Source organism: Bos indicus x Bos taurus, chromosome 13 (assembly GCF_003369695.1).
Source record: "Bos indicus x Bos taurus breed Angus x Brahman F1 hybrid chromosome 13, Bos_hybrid_MaternalHap_v2.0, whole genome shotgun sequence".
Lineage (NCBI taxonomy): Eukaryota > Metazoa > Chordata > Mammalia > Artiodactyla > Bovidae > Bos > Bos indicus x Bos taurus.
In genome coordinates, this window is record NC_040088.1 from 73,784,342 (window position 1) to 73,810,776 (window position 26,435).

A 26,435-nucleotide genomic window follows, 5' to 3' on the forward strand; every position below is an offset into this window, starting at 1 on the left:
GGAGCCCTTCAGAGCGGGGAGTCTGGAGGTCAGCTCTCTGCAGTGAGGCTGAGTGGCGCTGCAAGGTGGCCCACACGCATCGGGACCTACCAGCTCATCTGGTGCTCTTTCTTGTCTTTTTCTAAGGTGAGATTTTCATAATGGTTAATCATCTTAATAAAGACGCCAATGATAATGTAGCTTATATTAAGCAAGGACCTCAACCCTGACAACTTAAAATCAAGTACAGCAGAGGGAAAAATGGGACTTCTGCCATTATAAGATTGATCTCACTGGGAATGACCTAGAAGGATTAAAAAGAGTTACTAGTGTGTCTCTCCGTAATTCCTTACAGTTACTGATTTGCCGGAATCCAAATTTCTATTTGTCCTCAATTCAGCACTTCTGCGAGGGTAGCTCCTTGGGGTTTTTGAGTTTCTCTACAGGACGGGTGTTGGAGGGAATGATACAGAGTGAGGTGGGGGATGTTGTTTCCGTCTCCTGCTTGATAACATGTTTGAGCCCAGTGGTAATAACTGGAAGAAGTTCTAGGAAAGATAAAACCTCAGAACAAGGATCACAAATAAGGAAATGGAATTCACAATACTTTCTAAGTCTTTACATCTCCTAGCCGAGGGATCGTAATTTCCATGCTCCTGTGCTTCTATACAGTACAGTTTCCCATGTTTCTGTACAAATGTACACCATGACTCTGACGGTCATGTTACTTAAGCTGCAGAGTTTATTATTTGGCCGAGTAAAAATAACGTCTCAGGGAGCACACAGATCTACCCGCAATGAATGCTTTGTTCCTTACTTTTGTAGGCCCAGCTTTGCCAGACTCTGGAGGTGTTTGCACGGCCCTGTCAAGTCTGCTTGGGGACAGAAGCAGCTGTGACAGATGTATTCTCATGACACAGCACCTCTGCCAGAAGCCAAGGGCTGCGGGGTGTTTTTCTTGATCAGCTGCATCCCTTTCATTAGGCCTCTTACTATCAAAGGTGTTGGCAGCTAAAGGAACACTACTGAACTTCTAATGGGGCGCATGTTGGGAGGATGAGAGGAGCTGGGTGTCTCTCTGGGTGCCCCCGTGGCTCCACATCGTGCTTGTAGCAACCAAGGCAGTAGATTAGCCAAGTCGGTACAGGGAGGATGGCAGTATTTGATCCCTGTTTCTGTAGTTTTCAGATTTCTCACTGCTCATCACAATAAGGTGAGGATTTTCCTTGGCTTGGAGTATGGGCTTTTGTTCAGAACAATGATAACAATAATAATAACATAGAGAGTTGACTGTGTGTCTGGCACTACTGCTAGAACTTCATACATATGAAATCCTATGATCTTTATAAAACTATCCTCTGAGGTGGGTGCTATTTTTAGCCCCATTCCCAGATGGAGAAAGCAAGTCCAGGATAGATAACTTGTTCCTGGCTCATTAGAGAACAGCCTGCCTACAAGCTCAGGGAGTCAGGCTGCAGAATCGGGCTGGGATCTTTCATCACCCAGGGAGAGATATTCATACAGAGTTGCCAGGGCTTGAAGCAATTTCTTTAAAAAAATAAATCTCTAGGCTTTGATTTGACAAATGAAGGTCGGGACCACTGTGTGCAATTCTATACTCATGTTTTGAGAAAGAAGATTGGAAAATCTAGCTTGCTTAGAGGGACACAGCCAAGATGATGAAGGGTTTGGAAAGCTCATAAGACAAGGGGTATCTGGAATAAATTCGAAACGAATCAAGTGGCTAACAATAGACACGGGTCGGGGAGTCTGCAAACTGCCTTCAAATACTCAAGGTGCTCTTGCCATATGGGTCAGACTCACTGTGGTTCCCCATGCAGGACAGATCTGGGAAGAGTGAGCAGAGGCCACAGGAAAGTCAAGTTCATTTATGAGCACCCAGAGTCAGCTGAAGATGGAAGAACCACTATTAAGGGCATGAGCTCCCATCAGATGCGTCCTGTAGCAGAGCTTACAGCATCTTCTGGGAAGGAAGAGGGTCTGTGTGCCTCAGGGCAGGAGGTTAAACTGGGTGGCCTCCAGGGTCAATTCCAGCTGCAAGACTGACCGGAGGATGACTTCACCATTTCAGAAAGGAGTTAAGTTGAAATGCAGCAGACACCTCCTTGAGTATCATCGCTATCAGCCACAACCTCCTGGAGCAGTGTTGGGGCCCAGGACAAGCCAACCCCAAATGTGCCTCAAAGACACACTGATTATTGTGAAGTTACTAAGAAATGGCCACTGCAAGAGGGTCACTATGACCCTCCTCTCTGTCTCCTTGAAAGCAGGAAATACATCTCTCATATGAAAGGTATATTCCCTGCATCTTGCCAGACATAGGGGATTTCAGGCTGAGAAGCCTATATAAACAAATATTGTTACTTTTTTAATATCCCAAGGCCAACCTTTGTTTAATTCTCTACTAATTAAGCACCCAAACCTAAATTTTTTGTCCTGTCAATTCCTCTCAAATGTGTTGGTTCTTTGTTTAAAAAAAACATAAAAGCTGCCTGCTTTGGCCATATCTTAGGCACTTTCTATGAGGTCTCTAAACACACAAATTAAGATTTGTCTCTTTTTTTCCCAATTACTGTGTCCAGTGTCAATTTTATTATTAGTCTAGCCACGAGAATGTAAAATGGTAGAGGGAGGGGATTTTCTTCTCCCCAGCAGCAGCTTAGAGTGGAAATAAGGCTGGGCCACAACTCAGGCAACAAAAGTCAGGTCTTCTGCCTTCATGTGTGACCCTCAGAGGCACTGACTCTGCACACCCTTAATTTCTATAATTCCAAGATGGAGGAAAACGAATATCATCATTTTGGAAATTTCTGACATAGAGATGCTGGCCCCAAAGTTTTCTGAATAAGCATCAGTGTTTTGGAAAATGGGCTGGACCAAGGTTATCCCACCCCCAGCACTCTGGCTAATGACAAAGCTGTTGTCTAAGCTGCAACAGAAGAGCATTTCTGCATATTTGCTGGACATCTTTGTACATCTCTGTATCTTGCTACAAAATGAAGGTCTTGCCAGTAATGTCTTTTCCTTTCTCTTGTTCTTACTTATTTTGTACCCATACAATCAGTTTCATGATCCAGAACTGTCCCCCTGGTTGGGATAGTCTAGTTTCTTGGCCCTACTGTGTTCTAGGCAACTAATAAAATACTTTACTGTAATTAAGTTTTCTTCTATACAAAACTAACATTTATGAAAAGCATCTATAAAAGATCAAGTTCCTATTTGTCCTACCTTCAGAAAACTCTTGTGAAAGAGCTTACGGATTTTTTTGTAAGTCCATTAAATGTTAGGTCCTATTTTGGAGACAACAGTAAGATCATTTAAGTGATCCTAAGTGTTTGCAAGCCTTACTCCACAGTATAACACTGCTCAGAACACACTTTTCCGTGTTTGCAAAGAAACTTCCCCCTAATTCCTAATTGTCCTGTCCTCCATAGGTGAACCATATACATAAAATCTCCCGTATAAGCGCATGTACCTAGCTATGCATCACTACTTAAAAAAAAAAAAAAAACTAATTAGTTTGCTTGAGACTAAAAAAAAAAAGTCATTCTAATCAAATGTTGGCATTAGTTCCTTCTATGTGAAAAAGATGCTAATGGATTTATAAAGAATGATTCCCTTTTACCCAAATCTTGGTGATAAGAAACAGATATGAGACCACAGTTAATCATCCCAGCACCCAGCACCTGAGACTTGGAGATCCCACATGAGTGCTCAGGGAACACGCACATCTCAGGATTCAAGGAGGCGCCTCTCCTAACAGCCCACGAAAAATCTGTGCTTCACACACTTAGCTTAAGTGCTACTTCACTCCACTGCAGTAAAAATCGAGTTTCATTTGGTCTCAAAAACTTGCTTTCTCCAAAGAATGAGGGAAAAGGGCTTGGGCTGTGGGGTCAACTGTGGTGATACATGTGACTGTTTAGAAATAGAGGGGTTCAGCATCTTTCGGAGAAATGAAATATTTCCTGCCGTATCAATTAACAAGGATGTCACAACCATCAGCGATTCCAGCACCTCACTGTGAGTTCCTGAGCCCTAAGGGCACTCAGGGAGGAGAATACCTGCCATCCAACAGCCATCTGGCTGCAGCCACTCTATGGGGAGCCCAAGGGAGCTCAGGATGCGGGAAAAACACAGGACTGGCCCAGAATAGCTGAGCTGCATATGAAAGGAATAGGTTCAGTGAGCCCAGATTCTTGTATCTTCCCATACACGGAAGAGTGAGAAATTCCTTAACTTGGGATATCTGATTTTTCTTGAATTAGCAATAATTTTTTGATGTTCAGACTACCTGCCCTTTGTTGCAAAACTTCTAGATAACCTGGCTCCTCCCCTCGCCTCCTTAGAGCAGTTCTCTCAGGGCTACTTGAGATGCTGTCTCCTGGGCTTGCCATCCTAAAAATGCCCACCAAATAAAACATAAATCTTATCATTTAGGTTGTGAGTATTTTTTTTTAAGTCGACAACTCAAAGGCAGGGTGCAAATCAGGATTGTGGTTAATTAATTTAGCCTTCATAGCAAATGCTTAGAACTACAAAGAAGGTTTACCAGCCAATTTTCAACCACCAAACGATAAAGCATTGAATGAAACGGCTAAGAAATTTAGCAAACAAACTGTTAGCCATTTGGGAGTAACTTAAGGGCTACCCCAAAGCACTCCTTGATTGAAATCCATTAAAAAGAACCACTGACCTTGAGAAGATAGCTTAGATATCCCACCTATCCAATAATGGTCCTCAATAGAGCTCCAAAGCCCTGGGGCCCTCATGAATATTCTGGGAGCTAAATGCACCAAAAGAAGGAGAGATAGGGAGGAAGAGAGAGGTCTTTGCTTCTAAATAAAAGCCGCTCTCCTGTGGTTATGCCTAGCCTTCCAGGATCCCTTTTCAAGCTCTTTATTGAAATTGCTCAGGTCTTTAACTGATCTCCCGTGAGGCCTCAAAAGCCTTAAGCTAATTACATTTGGCTGAGATATGCTTGATGAGATGGGAAAAATATAAAGCTATTGAAAGGGTGAAAAAAAAAATTCTAACCATCTGCTGGTGGTGTTGCTAACAGAACAATAGGTGAAGAGACACGGGGCCAGTGAGCCAGAGTGGAAAGGCACAGGATTTCTTTAATTACCGGGTCAGTGAGGCTGTTACTGCTTGGAATGGTGGGGAAGGCAGGGCAACCAGGCTTTAGAGGGCTAAGCAACCAGGCAGTGCTTAGTGAATAAACACAGCCAAACAGCAACAGCAAGAAAGGGATGCATTTTCTGAGGGAGAAAGGGGAATTAGGTCAGCTTGGCTTAGCAAAGCACTCCTAGCTAGATATCACAGGTATTTTGTGGAAAGGACAGAAAGAGATGCTCCTAAAGGGGAAATAGGTTTCAGCCCAACCTCTGTACTTCCTTCCAGGTTATCTGTGATCCTCAGAGGCAGTTTCTGACTCAGCCATGGCAAAGTGTGTTCTCTTTCGATGCTCTGAGCCAGACAGTTGCTTCTGTTATACTTGGCAATCCAGGTGAGCAGCCTGTGTTGAGCTTTCAAATCAACGTCCCAGGTGTTGATTCAATATGGCAACAGCTTATGTACATTGCTCTAAAAGCCCTGTTCCGTTTTTTTCTCCTTTAATTTTTTTTTTTTTTTTTAAATAACGAATCCCCTCAAATTCAGCTGAGAAAATGTTAGATCTTGGAAGACAAACTGACTTAAATCAGAAAGGGGACTGCTAAATCAAAGTTTATTTTTACCTGTGTGTGTACAGTAATGCCTGAAGTTGAACAGCAGTTTCTGCCCCAAACCCTATTTTTGTTCTTTTCTTCTTCAGATTTTACAGAGGGAATGCATTTTCTGTTATTGTACTTTGTCTTGATTCTGTGTCTGAACATGGGTGAAACTATGAAACTAACAGCAACATGTTTTTATTTTCTTCATTATTTTCTTTTCATCAGACCCAGGAAAGGATGACCCCTTTAGTAGGGAACCCGTTTTTCAGATGCACACCATTCAAATGTATTCTCAGGATGCTCTTGGAGTGCCCCCATCTGCTGCCTAATAGAGTCCTTTCCTGCACTTTGCTAGCTTAGGCACGTAGCCTCTATGTTCCCTCTGCCACATTGCCTCCCAGATCTGCCCTGTGGGAGGGATGTTTTGTGTCAGTGATCAGAAAAAGGGCACAAGTGGGAAGAAAGGAGCTGATCTCAGACCAACAGGGGTTTGACTTGACAAGAGGTCTCATCCATCCAGTCTCCCAGCTGCAGGTCTGGGAGTCCAGGATGATGCAAAGAGTCCCTCTCCTCTCTCAGAGCCTGATGCGAGACAGCTGGTGTAGATAATGAACAAGAGCTGTGCCAGTGGTTCTCAAAATACGGTCCCTGGACCGACAGCATCAACATCAGTTGGAAACTTGTTAAAAATGCAAACTCTTGCCTGCTTGTCATCACAGACCCTCTGAATCCAAGCTTGAGGTATAGGATCCAGCAATCCATTCTTTTACAAAGCATTCAGATGAGCTGGATCTACTGAGGAGTATATTCTCTATCTATGGCACCCCACTCCAGTACTCTTGCCTGGAAAATCCCATGGATGGAGGAGCCTGGTGGGCTGCAGTCCATGGGGTCGCTAAGAGTCGGACACAACTGACTTCACTTTCACTTCTCACTTTCATGCATTGGAGAAGGAAATGGCAACCCACTCCAGTGTTCTTGCCTGGAGACTCCCAGGGAAGGGGGAGCCTAGTGGGCTACCGTCTCTGGGGTCTCACAGAGTCGGACACGACTGAAGTGACTTAGCAGCAGCAGCAGCATCCATCTACATCTGTCTCTACCCACCATCCTATCATCCTTCATTCATCCATCCAATCATCTACTGTCATGTTTAAACACCCCACCCTCCAATAAAAAATAAGGCAGAGGGAAAGGTTTAATGGGTTTTTAAAAAATAATTGTCTAAATTTGGATAGGAAATCCTGGAGTAGTGGTTGTTAGGGAAATAAAATAGAACTCGTCTTGTTCAGGCTTCAGAGGCAAAAGAGCAGAGCAGGCCTCTGACCTTGCTTCTGACTTAACCTGGACTCTGCCCTGACCACTGCTGTGGGTGTCACCACACCTGCTTTGAGGGTCAGGTTCAGTTTAGTTCAGTCGCTCAGTCATGTCTGACTCTTTGCGACCCCATGGACTGCAGCATGCAAGGCCTCCCTGTCCATCACCAACTCCCGGAGCTCACTCAAACTCATGTCCATTCAGTCAGTGATGGCATCCAACCATCTCATCCTCTGTTGTCCCCATCTCCTCCTGCCTTCAATCTCTCCCAGAAGCATGGTCTTTTCAAATGACTCAGTTCTTCGCATCAGGTGGCCAAAGTATTGGGGTTTTAGCTTCAGCATCATTCCTTCCAATGAATATCCAGGACTGATTTCCTTTAGGATGAACTGGTTGGATCTCCTTGCAGTTCAAGGGACTCAAGAGTCTTTTCCAACACCACAGTTCAAAAGCATCAATTCTTCAGTGCTCAGCTTTCTCTATAGTCCAGTTCTCATATCCATACGTGACTACTGGAAAAACCATAGCTTTGACTAGATGGACTTTTGTTGGCAAAATAATGGCTCTGCTTTTGAATATGCTATCTAGGTTTGTCATAAATGTTCTTTCACAGAGCAAGTGTCTTTTAATTTCATGGCTGCAATCACCATCTGAAGTGATTTGGGAGCCCCCCAAAATAAAGTCTGTCGCTGTTTCCACTGTTTCCCCATCTATTTGACATGAAGTGATGGGACTGGATGCCATAATCTTAGTTTTCTGAATGTTGAGCTTTAAGCCAACTTTTTCACTGTCCTCTTTCATTTTCATCAAGAGGCTCTTTAGTTTTTCTTCTCTTTCTACCATAAGGGTGGTGTCATCTGCATATCTGAGGTTATTGATATTTCTCCCAGCAATCTTGATTCCAGCTTGTGCTTCATCCAGCCCAGCATTTTGCATGATATACTCTGCACATAAGTTAAATAAGCACAGTGACAATATACAGCCTTGATGTACTCCTTTCCCGATTTTGAACCAGTCTGTTCTTCCATGTCCAGTTCTGACTGTTGCTTCTTGACCTGCACACAGATTTCTCAGGAGGCAGGTCAGGTGGTCAGGTATTCCCATCTCTTTAAGAATTTTCTTCAGTTTATTGTGATCCACACAGTCAAAGGCTTTGGCATAGTCAATAAAGCAGAAATAGATGTTTTTCTGCAACTCTCTTGCTTTTTTGATGATCCAACAGATGTTGGCAATTTGATCTCTGGTTACTCTGCCTTTTCTAAATCCAGCTTGAACATCTGGAAGTTCACAGATCAAGTATTATTGAAGCCTGGCTTGGAGAATTTTGAGCATTACTTTGCTAGCGTGTGAGTTGAATGCAGTTGTGTGGTTGTGTGGGACTGGAATGAAAACAAATATTTTCCAGTCCTGTGGCCACTGCTGACTTTTCCAAATTTGCTGGCATATTGAGTGCAGCACTTTCATAGCATCATCTTTTAGGATTTGAATTAGCTCAACTGGAATTCCATCACTTCCACTAGCTGTGCTTGAGGTGATACTTCCTAAGTCCCACTTGACTTCACATTCCAGGATGTCTGGCTTTAGATGAGTGATCACTCCATTGTGATTATCTGGGTTGTGAAGATCTTTTTTGTATTTTTCTTCTGTGTATTCTTACCACCTCTTCTTAATGTCTTCTGCTTCTGTTAAGTCCATACCATTTCTGTCCTGTGTTGTGCCCATCTTTGCATGAATGTTCCCTTGGTGTCTCTAATTTTCTTGAAGAGATCTCTAGTCTTTCCCATTCTATTGTTTTCCTCTATTTCTTTGCATGGATCACTGAGGAAGGCTTTCTTATCTCTCCTTGCTATTCTTTGGAACTCTGCATTCAATGGGTGTATCTTTTCTCCTTTGCCTTTTGTGTCTTTCCTTTTCTCAGCTCTTTTTAAGGCCTCCTCAGACAGCCATTTTGCCTTTTTTGCATTTCTTTTTCTTGGGGGTTGTCTTGATATCTGCCTCCTGTACAATGTCACAAATCTCTGTCCATAGTTCTTCCAGCACTCTATCAGATCTAGTCCCTTAAATCTATTTCTCACTTCCACTGTATAATCATAAGGGATTTGATTTAGGTCATACCTGAATGATCTGGTGGTTTTCCCTACTTTCTTCAATTTAAGTCTGAATTTGGCAATAAGGAGTTCATGATCTGAGCCACAGTCAGCTCCAAGTCTTGCTTTTGCTGACTTTATAGAGCTTCTCCATCCTTGGCTGCAAAGAATATAATCAATCTTATTTCGGTTTTGACCATCTGGTGATGTCCATGCATAGAGTCTTCTCTTGTGTTGTTGGAAGAGGGTGTTTGTGATGACCAGTGCATTCTCTTGCAAAACTCTCTTAGCCTTTGACTTGCTTCGTTTTGTATTCCAAGGCTAAATTTTCCTGTTACTCCAGTTATCTCTTGACTTCCTACCTTTGCATTCCAGTCCCCTATAATGAAAAGAACATCTTTTTTGGGTGTTAGTTCGAAAAGGTCTTGTAGGTCTTCATAGAACCGTTCAACTTCAGCTTCTTCAGCGTTACTGGTTGGGGCATAGACTCAGATTACTGTGATATTGAATGGTTTGTCTTGGAAATGAACAGAGATCATTCTGTCATTTTTGGGATTGCATCGAAGTACTGCATTTTGGACTCTTTTGTTGAATATGATGGCTACTCCATTTCTTCTAACAGATTCTTAGAGTCCAGGAGTCTCCTTTGGAGATGTGGGTCAGTGATGGCCCACTGCAGGGTTGGGGACACTGAGTGCAGCAGTGCATGCATGGGACCTGTTGAAGGAGGTGCCATTATCTTCATTACCTCCACCATAGTTTGGCCTCAGGTCAAACAACAGAGAGGGAACAGAGCCCCGTGCATCAACAGAAAATTGGATTAAAGATTTACTGAGCATGGCCCTGCCCATCAGAACAAGACCCAGTTTCCTCCTCAGTCAGTCTCTCCCATCAGGAAGCTTCCATAAGCCTCTTATCCTTCTCTAGCAGAAGGCAGACAGAATGAAAGCCACAATCACAGAAAACTAACCAATCTGATTACATGGACCACAGCCTTGTCTTGCTCAGTGAAACTATGAGCCATGCCATGTGGGGCCACCCTAGACGTATGGGTCATGGCAGAGAGTTCTGACAAAACGTGGTCCACTGGATAAGGGAATGGCAAACCACTTCATTATTCTTGCCTTGAGAACCCCATGAAGAGTATGAAAAGGCAAAAAGATAGGACACTGAAAGACGAACTCCCCAGGTCGGTAGGTGCCCAATATGCTACTGGAGATCAGTGGAGAAATAACTCCAGAATGAATGAAGGGATGGAGCCAAAGCAAAAACAACACCCAGTTGTGGATGTGACTGGTGATGGAAGTAAAGTCCGATGCTGTAAAGAACAATATTGCATAGGAACCTGGAATGTTAGGTCCATGAATCAAGGCGAATTGGAAGAAGTGGTCAAATAGGAGATGGCAAGAGTGAATGTGGACACTTTAGGAATCAGCGATCTAAAATGAACCAAAATTAATTTAGTGAATTCAGATGACCATTATATGTACTACTGTGAGTGTCAGGAGAGAAACACGATAGATAGGAAGTGGATCTTGGAATTTGTTAAGTTCCTAGAGGAGGTCTGGCCCACTACTCCCAGGACTTAGCAACATTCCAAGATTTACAGAACAAAATAGCATTAACCAGAAACCAGAGCTGTACTTTGCTCACAGATTGGTGATGATATCAGGTTGCATCCTGGGGTTATAGGTGGGAACCCTGAACTGCGTCTTTGAAGTCTCACCCACGGACTGGACGTCCTGCCTGGGACCTTTTCCCAAGTGGGACACCATATGTGCTGTGACATGGGACTTCCCAGTGCTATATTAAGTCTGGATGTTGGTCAAAACCCAATTTGGCGATGTATCTTCTGCTCTATTTTTCTTTTCTTTTAATGTTAGTATATTGAAAGTAAGCTAGATAATTCTCTAACAAATATTTGTATTATTTATTTGTATATAACGAGTGACTTATTTTGTTAACCAATCCTTTGAACCTGAGAGAAAAATGAAAATTTCCAGCAAAACAGTGGAGCCATTCAAAATGTGGTCCACAAACCAGCAGCGTCACCATCACGAGGAGATTGACAGAAGTTTAGATCACAGACCCACCTAGACCTGCTACACCGGAATCTCCTGGAGCAGAGGCCAGAAATCCATTTTTTAAACAAACACTCTACTTCTCGCACACACTTAAGTTTTGAGAGTCATTATGTTTGAACAAGGTTTGCTATCAGCTTGGCTTTAAACGATTAGAAACTATTAAGGTCAAGGAGTTCTCTGTTCGCGTTTTGTGATATCAGTAAGGGAGAGCTCAACTGGAAGGTCTGTTGGACATAAATTTTACATCTCCTTCATTTCCAGAAAGCATTAGTCGGGTATTTACTTTATTATTTTTCCCAAGTCAGAAAATAGAAAACAGACTTTTTTCCTCCTTCCATCCTTTTCCTTTTCTCCCTCCCTTCTTCTCTCATTCATCTTTCCTTCTCCTTCCCTTTTTCATTTTCTTACTGCCTTTAATTCCTTTTCTTCTAATCTCTTAGAAATCCATAACTATTCTACTGGCACTTACTGTGGCCACAGTAATTAGATTTACCAGAATTAAATCCCAGTTGTGCAACCAACAGAGACTGACATTAAAAAAGGATAGCTCATGATAATTAAAAACGCTGCCTAATTTAGCATAGATTATAGAAGGAGTGAAAGTCGCTCAGTCGTGTCTGACTCTTTGTGACCCTATGGACTACACAGTCCATGGAATTCTCAAGGCCATAATACTGGAGTGGGTAGCTGTTCCCTTCTCCAGGGGATATTCCCAACCCAGGTGTCAAACCCAGGTCTCCCCCATTGCAGGTGGATTCTTTATCAGCTGAGCCACAAGGGAAGACCAACAATACTGGAGTGGGTAGCCTATCCCATCTCCAGAGGATCCTCCTAACCCAGGAATTGAACTGGGGTCTCCTGCATTGCAGGAAGATTCTTTATCAACTGAGCTATCAGGGAAGCCCTATAGAAGGAGGGACCACTGTAATTTCCAACTTCCAACTAGAGCATGGGAAGATATTGGTGCCTCTCCTTTTGTTGGGGATCTATTAAGAAAAGCCTAAATTTCTCAACAAGTTTTTTCCAAACTATGTTGAAGGTTAATGTAGTAGCTCCCCAGTCCTGTTGTAACAAATTACCATAGACTGTGTCTTAACACAAATTTATTGTCTTATAGTTCTGGAGGCAGTGTCTGAAATGGGTTTTTATGGGGCTAAAATCAAGATGTCTGTAGAGTTCCCTTCCTTCTGGAGGATCTGGGAAGAATCCTTTCCCTTGCATATTCAAGTTTTTAGAGGCTGCCTCTGTTCCTCATCTCACAGGCCCTCCTTCTGTATGTGTGTGTCTGCATACTCAGTTTTATCCGACTCTTTGCTACCCCAAAGAGGTAGCCTGACTGTTACCTGCCAGGCTTCTCTGTCCCTGGGATTTTCCAGGCAAGAATACTGGAATGGGTTGCCATTTCCTCCTCCAGGGGATCTTCCCGACTCAGGGATTGAACTATGTCTCCCGTGTCCCCTGCACTGGCAGGCAGATTCTCTGCCACTCAGCCACCTCATCCATCCTCCAAGCCAGCAACACAGCACCTTCACCCTCAATGCTTGCTGGTTCTGTCTGTCTGTCTGTCTCTCACTCACTTATACACACGTATATGAGTTTATCAATATCTTGTCTATTATTATCCTACTAATTATGTATAATTACTACATTTTATGCAAATTTTGTTTTCTGATTAAGGTTGTCTATAATATTTTGTTAATGGGAAAAACGAGTAATGTAATAGCATGAAATGACTATATTAATTTTGAAAAGTGTTCCTTTCTGTTGGAATTATATGTCTGTGTATTAATAAATCATGAACTTCACACCTCTTGATCCTTAATATTATTTTATGAACTGTGTTCAATATTATAAGAAAAATGAAGGACATAAGAATTAAAAGTTGTGTATATTTAAGAAATAAACTAAATACAATGAATGGAAAGTAAACATTCTCCTTTAAAATATATCTTTAAGATGAAATATCCAGTTTTTACTCTTCCATTCTTCTTTCTTTGTCGCTTTTTTCTATTCTTTTCAATTAAAATCTGAGACTAATAAATTATGACATTTCTGAAGAACAAAAAGACATGTTTCTATATAAAAAATGTAAGCTGTAACTATGAGATGATATTTCTTGGTTAGAAACATGACTGATTTATCTCAACCTTTCCTTTGAAGATTCAGAGTGAAATAAAGTGATAACATACCATCAACTCAAACCCTTTGCTATTGTTAAAATGCTTACTCCCTTTCTTCTTTTTTTTTTTTTTTTAAACAAATATTTGAAGCAGATGCCACAAAATAAATGTAGTGAAACAGTCAAGCAGCAAGCTCCCTAACTGTTTCCATCTTGATTATAAAAACACATTGAAAGGTAAATCCTCACAGTGAAATAAATGAAAGAAATAATTAACATTCAAAGTACTCCTTACACCACCTGTTCTTTACATACTGCACTGAAATGAAGGCACCTGATGTATAAAAAGCAATGAAAAGAAACTGAGTTTCCTTCTAAAACAGAAAGAAAAGTAGCACCAAGTTTTAAATCCAAATCAGAATGGACATACCTTTTGTACAATCAATAGGGTACAGAATTTCTTTCATCTGATTGAGTCAAGTGGTTAAGTCTAAATCCAGGTATAATAAATATTTTACCCTATATATATGATATAATAGTCAGTGGCTATTTGTTATATAAAAAGCTCTTTATGGAAATAGATATTGAACTTCTGTGATCTTTGAAAGCAGATACAGCAGCTAATACCTAATTTTAAGGTTATATGCTAAAAAAATGGGTTGACAATATTTTGGTCTTTACAACAAAGTGTCAGTGAACATTTTTACACATCCCTGTTATTATAATCCCTAGTTATCCAGTCACTCAATGTATAGATGAGACCTGCATGTGTTAGTCTTGTTATCTAATGGCCTTTCTGTATTCTTCAAGTGGAAGGATATTGATCCCAGATGGTCAAAGATGATGGAAGGAATTATAAACAAGGTAAATGGCAATTATTGGATAAGTCTAAATGAACAGTGATGTACAAATCAATGATAATTATAATAAGAATAACGTACTGTGGGGGTTAAGATAGATTGAGAGTTAAAATATATTGCAATAATGGCACTTATTGAGATGAGGTAAATTAAAGTATGCTAACATTTCTCCATTGTCATGGAAAATAAAAGCACCAATTAATATTACAATCTGGTGTCAGTGATGCCTGAGAGTAAGGAAATGAGGTGAGCCCTGTGGTTGTCCCCGCTGACCACATAGAGAGGCTTTCCAGACCACAGTGCACAGTCCAGCAGATTTCCTGAGTTAAGGAGACACTGCTGAGAGTCTTGGAAGGTCTAGTGTTTGCAGGCAGAGAACTGCAGATTATTTGATTCTATAAGGTGTTACCTCTTTGACTTTCTACAACTAGACTATTTTACAGGTAGAGTTACCTTTTAGAATACTTATAATAATGAAAAAGAGACTTGTTCATAGCAGTGCAAATGCATTCTGTTTGGTCAATAAGAAAGAATACATTTTATTGCCCTATATGATATTAACCAGTCTTTCAAATGTCAATATTCCTGAATTATGTGTGTGTGTGTTTATGTATGGGTATATTCAGTATTCCTGACTGTATGTGTATTATGGAGATACCATGATTTTATCTTCATGAAAATTATAATTTAGCATGATTTAATATCTTAGAGAAGAGGGCAGATCTAATGAATGTGTCACCAAATGTTAACAATTATACCCACTGTTTGAGAGGAGGCTAATTTTGGAATATTTAACGATAGTATTGATAGATGTAAAATAATATTATGTGTATATGCAAATAAGAACTACTCTTTACATCTGTTAAGGATGAAGGTACTTCAGTGTTTCTGGACTGGAAGAATACATATTGTTAAAGTGACCATACTACCCAGTGTCATCTACAGACTCAGTACAACCCCTATCAAATTATCAATGATATTTTTCACAGAACTAGAATAAATATTTTTTTAAATTTGTATGGAAACCCAAAAGACCCTGAAGAGCCAAAAAAATCCTGATAAAGAAGAAAAGAGCTGCAGGAATCAGACTCCCTGACTTCAGCCTATACTGTAAAGCTAGAGTAATCAGAACCGTATGGTACTGGCCCAAAAACAGACACACAGATCAATGGAACAAGAGAAAACGCCCAGAAATAAACCCACACACTTACACTCAATTAATCTATGACAAAGGAGGCAAGAATATACAATGGAAAAAAGACAATCTCTTCAATAAGTGGTGCTGGGAAAACTGGACAGTTAAATGTAGAAGAATGAAATGAGCACACTCTCTAATACCATATAGAAAAGAAAACTCAAAGTGAATTAAATACCTAAATACAAGCCTGGATAAAACTCACAGAGCAGCAGGGCCCAGTGTTTCTGGCACCAAGGACTGGTCTCACGGAACACAATTTTTCCACAGATGGAAGCAGGGGGAGCATGGTTTCGGTTCTGCCCACCACTCACCTCCTGCCGTGTGGCCTGGTCCCTAACAGGCCACAGACTGGTACTGGTCCATAGCCCTGGGGGTTGAAGACCCCTGTCCTAGAGCAAAACATAGGAAGAGTCCTCTTTGACATACATTGCAGCAATAATTTTTTTGATCCATTTCCCAGCATAATGGAAATAAAAGCAAAAATAAACAAATGGGACCTAATTAAACTTAAAAGCTTTCGCACAGTGAAGGCAACCATAAACAAAATGAAAAGACATCCTATGGACTAGGGGAAAATATTTGCAAACAATGAAACTGAGAAGGAACTAATTTCCAAAATAGACAAATAGCTCATACAGCTCAATGTCAAGAAAACAAACAACTCAATCAGAAAATGGGCAGACTTAAATGGACATTTCTCCAAAGACGTTCAAATGGCCAATAGGCACATGCAGAGATGCTCAGCATCACTAAGGCATTAGAGAAATGCAAATGAAAACTAGGATGAGGTATCATCTTACACTGGTCAGAAGGGCCATCATCAAAAAATCTACAGATGATGAATACTGAAGAGAGTGTGCAGAAAAAGGAATCCTCCTACACTGTTGGTGAGAATATAAATTTGTGCAACCACTATGGAGAATAATAGAGATTCTTTCAAAAACCAAAAATAGAGTTTATTATGTGATTCAGCGATCCCACTCCTGAGCACATATCTGGAAAAGATGTTTCATATAACTCAGAAACATACATGCACCCCAATATTCATGGCAGCACTATTTACAATAGCCAAGACACGGAAGCAACTTAAATGTCTATTGGCAGGTGAATGGATAAAGAATGAATTAATGCCATTTGCAGCCAAATGGATGGATCTAGAGGTTGTCATGTGAAGTAAGTCAGATAGAGAAAGAGAAATACCAAATGGCATCACTAACACAGTGTCAGACTTTATTTTTTTGGGCTCCAAAATCACTGCAGATGGTGATTGCAGCCATGAAATTAAAAGACGTTTACTCCTTGGAAGGAAAGTTACAACCAACCTAGATAGCATATTGAAAAGCAGAGACATTACTTTGCCAACAAATGTCTGTCTAGTCAAGGCTATGGTTTTTCCTGTGGTCATGTATGGATGTGAGAGTTAGACTGTGAAGAAAGCTGAGCGCCGAAGAATTGATGCTTTTGAACTGTGCTGTTGGAGAAGACTCTTGAGAGTCCCTTGGACTGCAAGGAGATCCAACTAGTCCATCCTAAAGGAGATCAGCCCTGGGGTTTCTTTGGAAGGAGTGATGCTGAAGCTGAAACTCCAGTACTTTGGCCACCTCGTGCGAAGCGTTGACTCATTGGAAAAGACTCTGATGCTGGGAGGGATTGGGGGCAGGAGGAGAAGGGGACGACAGAGGATGAGATGGCTGGATTGCATTACTGACTCGATGGACGTGAGTCTGAGTGAACTCCGGGAGTTGGTGGTAGACAGGGAGGCCTGGCATGCTGCAATTCATGGGGTCGCAAAGAGCTGGACACGACTGAGCGACTGAACTGAACTGAATACATGGAATATAAAAAAATGATACAGATGAACTTGCTTACAAAACAGAAAGAGACTCACAGACACAGAAAACAAGCTTATGGTTACCTAAGGGGAAAGAGGGAGGGAGGGATAAATTAGGAGTCTGGGATTAATAGATCAATACCACTATATATAACATAGATAAACAAGGTCCTACTGTGTGTGTATATATATATCTATATTCAATATCTTATAATAACCTATAATGGAAAAGAATCTGAAAGAATATTTACATGCACACACACACACATATCTGAATCACTTTGCTGTATATCTGAAACTAATACATCAGCTATATTTCAATAAAAAGTTGTTTTGGAAAAGGAAAAAAAAAAAGAATTAAGGTAATTTATGCACTGAGAGTTACAGAACTCTAACGCAACAGAGAGAAATAAAAAGTTCAACACCTAGAGATAGAATTCCACTTAAGGAAGAGATCTTTTTTATCTTTGCAAATTACTTTGATAAGCCGCAAGGAAAACCAGACAACCTAGGCTTGATACAAAGTTAAGAAGAAAAAGGGGATCCAGAAACAATCTGGATGCTACAGAGTTAGTAGAAAAGAAGTTCTGTCAAAACTTCCCAGATAGGGATAGAGAAAGGATTATAATTTTTGATCCTAAGATTTATATAATTATAAATTTCAATCCTAATGTTTGCTTGGGCTTCCATGTAGCTCAGATGGTAAAGAATCTGCCTGCAATGCAGGAGACCTGGGTTTGCTCTCTGGGGTGGGAAGATCCCGTGGAGAAGGGCATGGCAACCCACTCTAGTATTCTTGCCTGGAGAATCCCATGGACAGAGGAGCCTGGTGGGCTACAGTCCACGGGGTCGCAAAGACCTGGACATGGCTGTGCGACTGACACTACCACTACGTATGTTCACTTGAGCCTATCATACACTTAGGTTTGTGGTTCTTCCTCTCTGGCATGTAAAATGGAGGTTTAGGGCAACTTTTTATAACTCTTAAAAGACAAGATGATCATAGCAAGCTGGGGGACTTGGCCTAATATATACTTTCTTCTTGAGAAGCTACATATGAGGTTTACATGTGTTTAATCTAAATTTACACACATATATACACCATTATGGAACCAAAATTATTATTGTAGCAGTGAATATATTTTTTGTTTCTACTTCAAAATTATAGGTTATACTTTTGTTTGAGGGATAAGCCTGAAGAAAATTTGCACTCTAAAAATTATTTTAAATGTAAAATGTGAATAAAACATTGTATCTTTACTTATACAGTGGAATTTGCATGAACTGATTCTATATGTATATGTCACATACACAGAACTATGTAGAAGCCTTAAATACTTTACTTAAATTAAAAAAAATTTTATATTCAGTATACTTTACCAATATAAGAAATTTCATTAAATACTTAAAAAAATTTCAGAAAAGCTGAATAGGTGATAGGCATAGAATAGGATAGTTATACAGGCAGCTGTAGAAGTTCCAGTAGGGGGACTATAGACAAAAAGGGAAATCTAGGAAACTTTGGGAGACCACTGTACGTACATGATTGCTCAAGAAATCTACCTGAACACTGTAGAATAAAGCAGGCCTACTTAACTATAAAGCCATAAATAAAAGCACAAGATATGCCGCAGGCCACGAAAGAAAAATGTTACCACTCTTCTACTGATGTAAGTGCTACAAATCCCAGTCTGACCTCATAGGATCAGACACCCTCCTGCCTGATACGAAGGAGGAGCCATTGAGCTAAGTCTCACTTCTATTTGAGGTGGACTTTTTCCTTCTCCCACTTTACCTTGTGGACTTCCCTGGTGGCTCAGATGGTAAAAATCCTCCTGCAATGTGGAAGACCTGGGTTCGATCCCTGGGTTGGGAAGTTCCCCTGGAGAAGGGAACGGCTACCCACTCCAGTATTCTTGCTTGGAGAGAATTCCATGGACAGAGGAATGGGGCAGGCTACAGTCCATGGGATCGCAGAGTTGGACACAACTGAGCAACTTTCACTTTGATTTTCCCTTAATTATAAAATGGTAGCTCATTTAATCCTCCAAGCAGAGCTTCCTTTCCTGCCTACTTGCACCGTTCACAAACATCCTATATTAACACATTTACTTCTTATGGATCACTTTGCCTGTCTTTGAAGTCCTTCTGTGATGACACAGAAAACGTGAGTCTCAGTAAGTCTGGACACTAGAGTCACAGTGATTCTAATTAAAAGACTGGGTTCAAGTCCCAGTTAGGGTTTTGCTTGGGTTTGAGTCCTAGTTCAAATTCCAATCTGAAGCATGCAGCTTCACAGGCACCAGCATTATCATTTATCTTAGATTCTAAAATAAAATTTTGGTTGACAAATTCTAGCTACAAAACATGGTTAGGAAATAAGACTGGTAACAAAAGAAACCATTTGAAAATGAAACTGCCCTTGAAAATGAAATCATAGTACTGCCAGTGTGAAATAAGCAGCATTACTAAAGTTGACTTCATTTGAAAAGATACAAAGACCTTCAGAAAACATTAAATTCCAGTAAGTTAATCAAGATGAAATTTCACAGAATATTGGGCATGAAGCAAAAATGTGCCTGAAGCATGATTCTCTGTAGGCAAGCACAGACTGGAATATGAATGCTTGAATGTCACAGGCATTGTGTGTTTATGTGTTGCTTCATTGCTGGTGTGCAGGCTGATTTTCAAGAAGAGGGGAAAGGGCTCCATCAGTGATGTAAGAATCCCATCAATAACGGAAAACACCAAGGGCTGTGTAGCGGTATTCTGCAGACGAAATAAAACCCTAAGGAACTTGACTGGTAGGAGCAGAAGAGAAAGTGGTGTACTGTGTTTCACTGAAAGATGAAACAGTGGCCAGAGAACTCCAAGAAAAATTTCTCATGTGAACTAAGAAAGAGTTTGTGTGTCAACCTAATTTGAGATACTGGCTCTTTTTATCCCACTTAAAGTATCTCCAGGGAATTACCAGCTGTGCAATGATTGGTTAAGCCCTGAACTAAAATAAGTTAATATGGCTGATCTTTTTGTCTGGTCTAGGACACCCCTGTATTTTTATCAATAGAATGCAATAGAGTAAAACTGAGTAAAACCTACAGTTTTAGCTTCCTCAGTATATTGATGACCACTGGCTCCCATCTCATCACCCCTTGTTTCATCAAGAATGTGGGTCTTCAGGACTTCCTGATAGTTTAGTGGTTAAGAATCTGCCTTCCAGTGCAGGGGACACGGGTTCAATTCCGGGTCAGGGAACTAAGACCCTATATGCCTCAGAGCAGCTAAGTCCATGTGCCACAACTAGAGAAGCACGTGCATTGCAACTACTAAGCCCATTCACTCTAGAGCTCGTGCTCTGCAGCAGACAGGCCCTTGCACTGCAGCTAGAGAAGCCCAAGTGCCACAACTAGAGAAAGTCCACATGTCACAACACGGACCCAGCACAGCCAAAAATGAAAGATAAATGGAAGCTGTGATCTCATTAAAAAAAAAAAAAAAAGAAGAAGAAGAAGAATGTGGTTCTTCAGAGCTGGCCTTCTGAGAAAGTTTACAAACCTTGGAGAATGTCATCCCTGCATTAATGAGTTCATGCATGTCATTTTACTACCCCAGAAACTGGGATTTATAAAAGGTAAAGAATTGCCAGCAACCACATAACCAGAGCCAGAAGCCATGGTTCTCCACATATAGTGTCATAGTCCTATTCATCAGAGGCCAAGACATAAGCTAAAGGATGTGATAATTTATATTTGTTGCTGCTTTATATTTCACTTGCATGCCTGTCAATATTCATCTTTTTCTAAGAAGATCTTGGACCATAATATACCTTAAATCTCCATCAACATTTTGATCACCCCAAAGTAAATAAAGGATTAAGGAGATCAGCCCTGGGATTTCTTTGGAAGGAATGATGCTAAAGCTGAAACTCCAGTACTTTGGCCACCTTATGTGAAGAGTTGACTCATTGGAAAAGACTCTGATGCTGGGAGGGATTGGGGGCAGGAGGAGAAGGGGATGACAGAGGATGAGATGGCTGGATGGCATCACTGACTCGATGGACATGAGTCTGAATGAACTCTGGGAGTTGGTGATGGACCCGGAGGCCTGGCGTGCTGCGATTCATGGGGTTATAAAGAGTCGGACATGACTGAGCAACTGAACTGAACTGAACTGACTCCTTATTGTACTTACTGATGGATACAAGAAAAATAATTGAGATGCATGCATTCTATATAATACTTGGAGAGGAAGTCCAATATGCTCATAATGCAATGTAAGTTAAAATGAGATAAAATAATGATACTCTGTTGATCTAGTTAAGATTTTATATTAAATATTTCTAAATTCAACTAGAAATAAAAATATTCAGAAAAACATTTTAATGCTGGCTAAATTTATATTTTATGCTAAAACAAGAGATCCTTTTGAGAGGAGATCTATAGGGTTACTTTCTTATTTGGTTATTAACCTAAATGATGCTATTTTACTGGATTTCAAATGTGCACAGATCCTGCTGGGAAAGAATGAAACTGGACTCATTTAGGAAGAGGCAATGTGGCTATATGAGAAAAGCTGCCATATGTGAAACCTCACTTTATGCCTGTTGAAATTTTTGTATTTCAGGTCTCCTAGGGACATGTCCATTGTGCTATTGTGCAATTTTATCAGCATGAACTTCTGCTGAATATTTTCACTTCTCTTTAAAACCCATATTTTGGTAGAGCTAACTTCAAAACAATATTACAACATCTGTGCCCATACACCTGGGAGCCATCAAAGATATATCCTAAAGATTAAGTATATTTTCTAATCTTACAGAATGCCGCAAAATGAGAGTAAAGGCTCTACATACATTTTTTCTAGTCTGGAATGTTTTGAAAGGAAGCACTTTCAAACTATTTTCTGTTTCCTTCGAAAGATTCTCAAAAGAGAAACAATATTTCTAAGGCTGTAAACAATTCCCCTAGAAATTTAACAGAATATTCTTTTTTTTTTTGCTGATTAGAGAGGTTCTTAATGCATACGTGCAACTTTCCATTAGAGACATTATGAATATACACAAAATTCCAAACTATATTCTCAAAATGTCTTAAAATAAGATTCTACAGTAACTATATGAAACAAAAAAAGCTAAAGAACATTCTACAACTTTGAATTTATTTGCTACTTTTAATCTCTGGCTCTACCATTAATTAATGCCATCTTCTTTCAAAAAATGGAAATTAGGGACCTCCCTGGTGGTCCAGTGGCTAAGACTCTGTGCTCCCAATGTAGGGGGCCCAGGTTCAATCCCTGGTCAGGGAACTAGATCCCACAACTAAAAGACCCCACTTGCTGCAACTAAGAGTTGGCACAGCCAAATAAATAAAAATTTTTTTAAAAACCCAGAACAAAAATAGAAATTATGGTTGAATCAGCATTTCTCAAACAGAAGATTGAGGTTTTGACAAACAATAAAATTCTGAATACAGAGAAATGTCTCCTTACCTTTCATTAATTGTTCTATCTTGTTCTATCTTTATGGATTAAACACGTATACCAAAATAGCCTGTAGTAGATGGTACTTAGAATGAAATGGGCAGAACAATTTGCTGTTGAAGGATAATGTGGACTATGTGAAATTTTTACAGCTTCAAAATAGGGATGGACTTGAGGAACTCCACATAGGTTCTCTTGACTTTGTCATCAATGTATCCAATTATGATAAATATTAAACACTTAAGGTATGCTTTCTGTGTGTCAGGTATTGTTGGAATTGCTTTGCAAGTGTTAACTCATTCAAGTTTCATCACAACCACACGTGACGGGTACTTTATCACCCTTCTACAGATGAGGAGACTAAGGCCCTGAAAGTTTAAATCACTTGCCCCAGGTTCATCCAACTTGTTGGTGGGGGCAGGACCGAGGCTGCTGCTGCTGCTGCTAAGTCGCTTCAGTCGTGTCCGACTCTGTGCGACCCATAGACAGCAGCCCACCAGGCTCCCCCATCCCTGGGATTCTCCAGGCAAGAACACTGGAGTGGGTTGCCGTTTCCTTCTCCAATGCATGAAAGTGAAAAGTGAAAATGAAGTCACCTAGTCATGGCCGACTCTTAGTGACCCCATGGACTGCATCACACCCCAAATCTATGCCCCAATCCTTATCACTTCCTTTTCCGTCCTTTATTTTCCTTATAGGCAACAGAATAGCTTTCAAGTCTTACTTTGAAGCAAGGAATAAGACGATAGAGGTGATTAATTTTAAGTTATTTCAAATTTAAACAAAAATATACCACACCACCTTATCTGTCTCGTAAGAAACCTGTATGCAGGTCAGGAAGCAACAGTTAGAACCTGACGTGGAACAACAGACTGGTTCCAAATTGGGAAAGGAGTACATCAAGGCTGTATATTGTCACTCTGTTTATTTAACTTACATGGAGAGTACATCATGCGAAGCACTGGGCTGGATGACTCACAAGCTGGAATCAAGATTGCCAGGAGAAATATTAACAACCTCAGACATGCAGATGATACCACTTTAATGGCAGAAGGCAAAGAGGTGCTAAACAGCCTCTTGATGAAGGTGAAAGAGAAGAGTGAAAAAGCTGGTTTAAAACTGAACATTCAAAAAACAAAGATCATGGCATCTGGTCCCATCACTTTATGGCAAATAGATGGGGAAACAGTGGAAACAGTGACAGATTTTCTTTTCTTGGACTCCAAAATCACTGCAGATGGTGACTGAAGCCATGAAATTAAAAGACACTTGCTCCTTGGAAGGAAAGCTATGACAAATCTAGACAGCATATTAAAAAGGAGAGACATCACTTTGCCAACAAACCTCCAGATAGTCCAAGGTATGGTTTTTCTGGTAATCATGTACAGATGTGAGAGTTGGACCATAAAGAAGGCTGAGCACTGAAGAATTGATGCTTTTGAAATGTGGTGCTGGAGAAGGCTCTTGAGAGTCCCTTAGACTGCAAGGAGATCAAACCAGTCCATCCTAAGGGAAATCAACCCTGAACATTCATTGAAAGGACTGATGTTGAAGCTGAAGCTCCAATACTTTGGCCATCTGATCTGAAGAGCCTACTCATTGGAAAAGACCCTGATGTTGGGGGAGACTGAGGGCAAGAGGTGAAGGGGGAGACAGAGGATGAGATGGTTGGATGGCATCATTGACTCAATGGACATGAGTTTGAACAAATGCAGGGAAACAGTGGAGGACAGGGAAGCCTGGTGTGCTGCAGTTCATGGGTCCAAAGAGCCAGACACAAGTTAGTGACCGAACAAGAACAAACTCAAGGCAGAACATGTAACAGAGAAGTTATATATATATATATATATATTTTTTTTTTTTTTGCTGGGGCAGGGTCTTGATTCTACAACTAGGGATGGAATCCACAGCCTCTGCAGTGGGAGCATGGACTCTTAACCACTGGACTGAGGAGTGGAGTATTTCCTGTCATATCAGTAAACAAAGGATGTCACGGTCATCAGGAACCTCAGCCACTGCCAACAGTGAGCTGGTGAGCCCTGACAGAACTCAAGAAAGAAAAGAATACCTGCCATCTAGCAGCCACTCCTTGCAATCACTCCCCACGGTGAGCCCTGAAGAAACTTGGGATGTGAAAATACAGGATGCTGGCCCTGGACAGGGGAGGTGTGTATCAAAGGAATGATTTTGGTGAGCCCAGACTCCTGTATCTTATCATACATAGAAAAGCGCTAAATTTCTTAACTTGAGATATCTGGTTTTCCTTTAATTAACAATAATCTTTTGATGTTCAGACTACCTGCCCTTTATTGCAAAACTTCTATACAAGCCGGCTACCCACTTTGCCTCTTTGGAGTAGTTCTCTAAGGCACTGTCTCCTGGGCTTGAAGTCCTGAAAATTCCCATTGAGTAAACCGTAACTCTCAACTTATAGGATGTGAATGATTTTTTAAGTTGAAAGACCACCAGAGCAGTCCCTTAACAAAGAAATTCAACTTCACAGTTGATACAAGCAAGTAGTAGAATTTGATCTCACTTCTTCCTCCTGGGCCATCCCTTCTTTTGGAGAAGAGGATTGGCATTGATCCCTACGGGAGAGAACTGAGCTCTTCAGTAGGAACGCCACGTACTGGAGAAACCACTGGGAAAGGGTGACGAGTCAACGTGTGTTGAGCACGGACTTTTCCCTTGTAAGCCAAGTGAAAAAAAGGACAATGAACCAGTTGTTTGATGTTCCTCATTTGCATGTCTTGAGATGCAGCATAAAAAGTAAATAATTTCTGCTGTAGACAGATTTCACGCTCTTGGATTCCTCTCCCTTACCTGGCCTTTGAAAGTGCTTTGCTGAAACTTTTCAGGGAGTTTGGGATTTTTTGAGCATAAGCCACCTGTTCTCCTTATACATTCCTGCAATAAACCTTTCTTTGCTCAGAACTCTGACATTGCCATTCGTTTGGCCTCACTGTGAATTGGGCACATGGACTTGTGTACAGTAACAAAAGGAGAAAGGCCGTGTATCTGTATTTCAAGTGAGGGTTGTATCAATTTTCTGTTATCATTGTCAGACATAAATTCTCCAAAATTCATTTGACCTGCCAGGAACATGGTGTCATGAGTCTGAACTAGGGTTTGCTATTAGATAAAAGGTCATTAGACAAAAGACATAGAAGAATATTGTGCTCTAAATGCAGTGCATTTAAAAAAAAAAAAGTCTCAAAATCACTAACATGACTTGGTAATTAAACTGTGTCAATGCTGCTGCCAAAAAAGAGTTCGTAATTTGGAAGCTGTACTTACCATTGACTTGTTTTTACAATTGAGATCATGTCTGCATTTTCATTTGGAAACAAAATTGATCACTGTGTTCTGTAAACAAGGCCTGTCAAGTTATTACTCTGTAACTACCTTGCAAACACATATTTAATAATGGTATGATTTATGATACAGTATAGGAAACAAAACTATTTCATTCTTTACTTCCCATTCTTAGCTCCTTTTAAGTTCTTTAATAAATTTCTTTGATAAATTTAAAGATATTTTTTAATGTCCACTTTTAATATATTGGCTTCTTGCCCCAAATGCTACATTAAAACTTACAAAGTGACCATTCCTCTAATGTTCTCTGAAATCATTATAATGCTCACTTATTTTTTTTTTTACCAGTACTCAATATTATTGTATCCTAATATTAGTGGACAAACTTATAATTTAGAAGGTTCATACAATGCCCGCATTTTATACAAATTGCTT

The 26,435-nt window shown here is 40.5% G+C and overlaps 1 protein-coding gene across 3 annotated transcripts in view; it reads right to left on the reverse strand.

The window, feature by feature from the left end:
* Nucleotides 1-26,435, reverse strand: part of MACROD2 (MACRO domain containing 2) — a 2,312,183-nt gene that overhangs the window by 62,549 nt on the left and 2,223,199 nt on the right. The window lies entirely within an intron of this gene.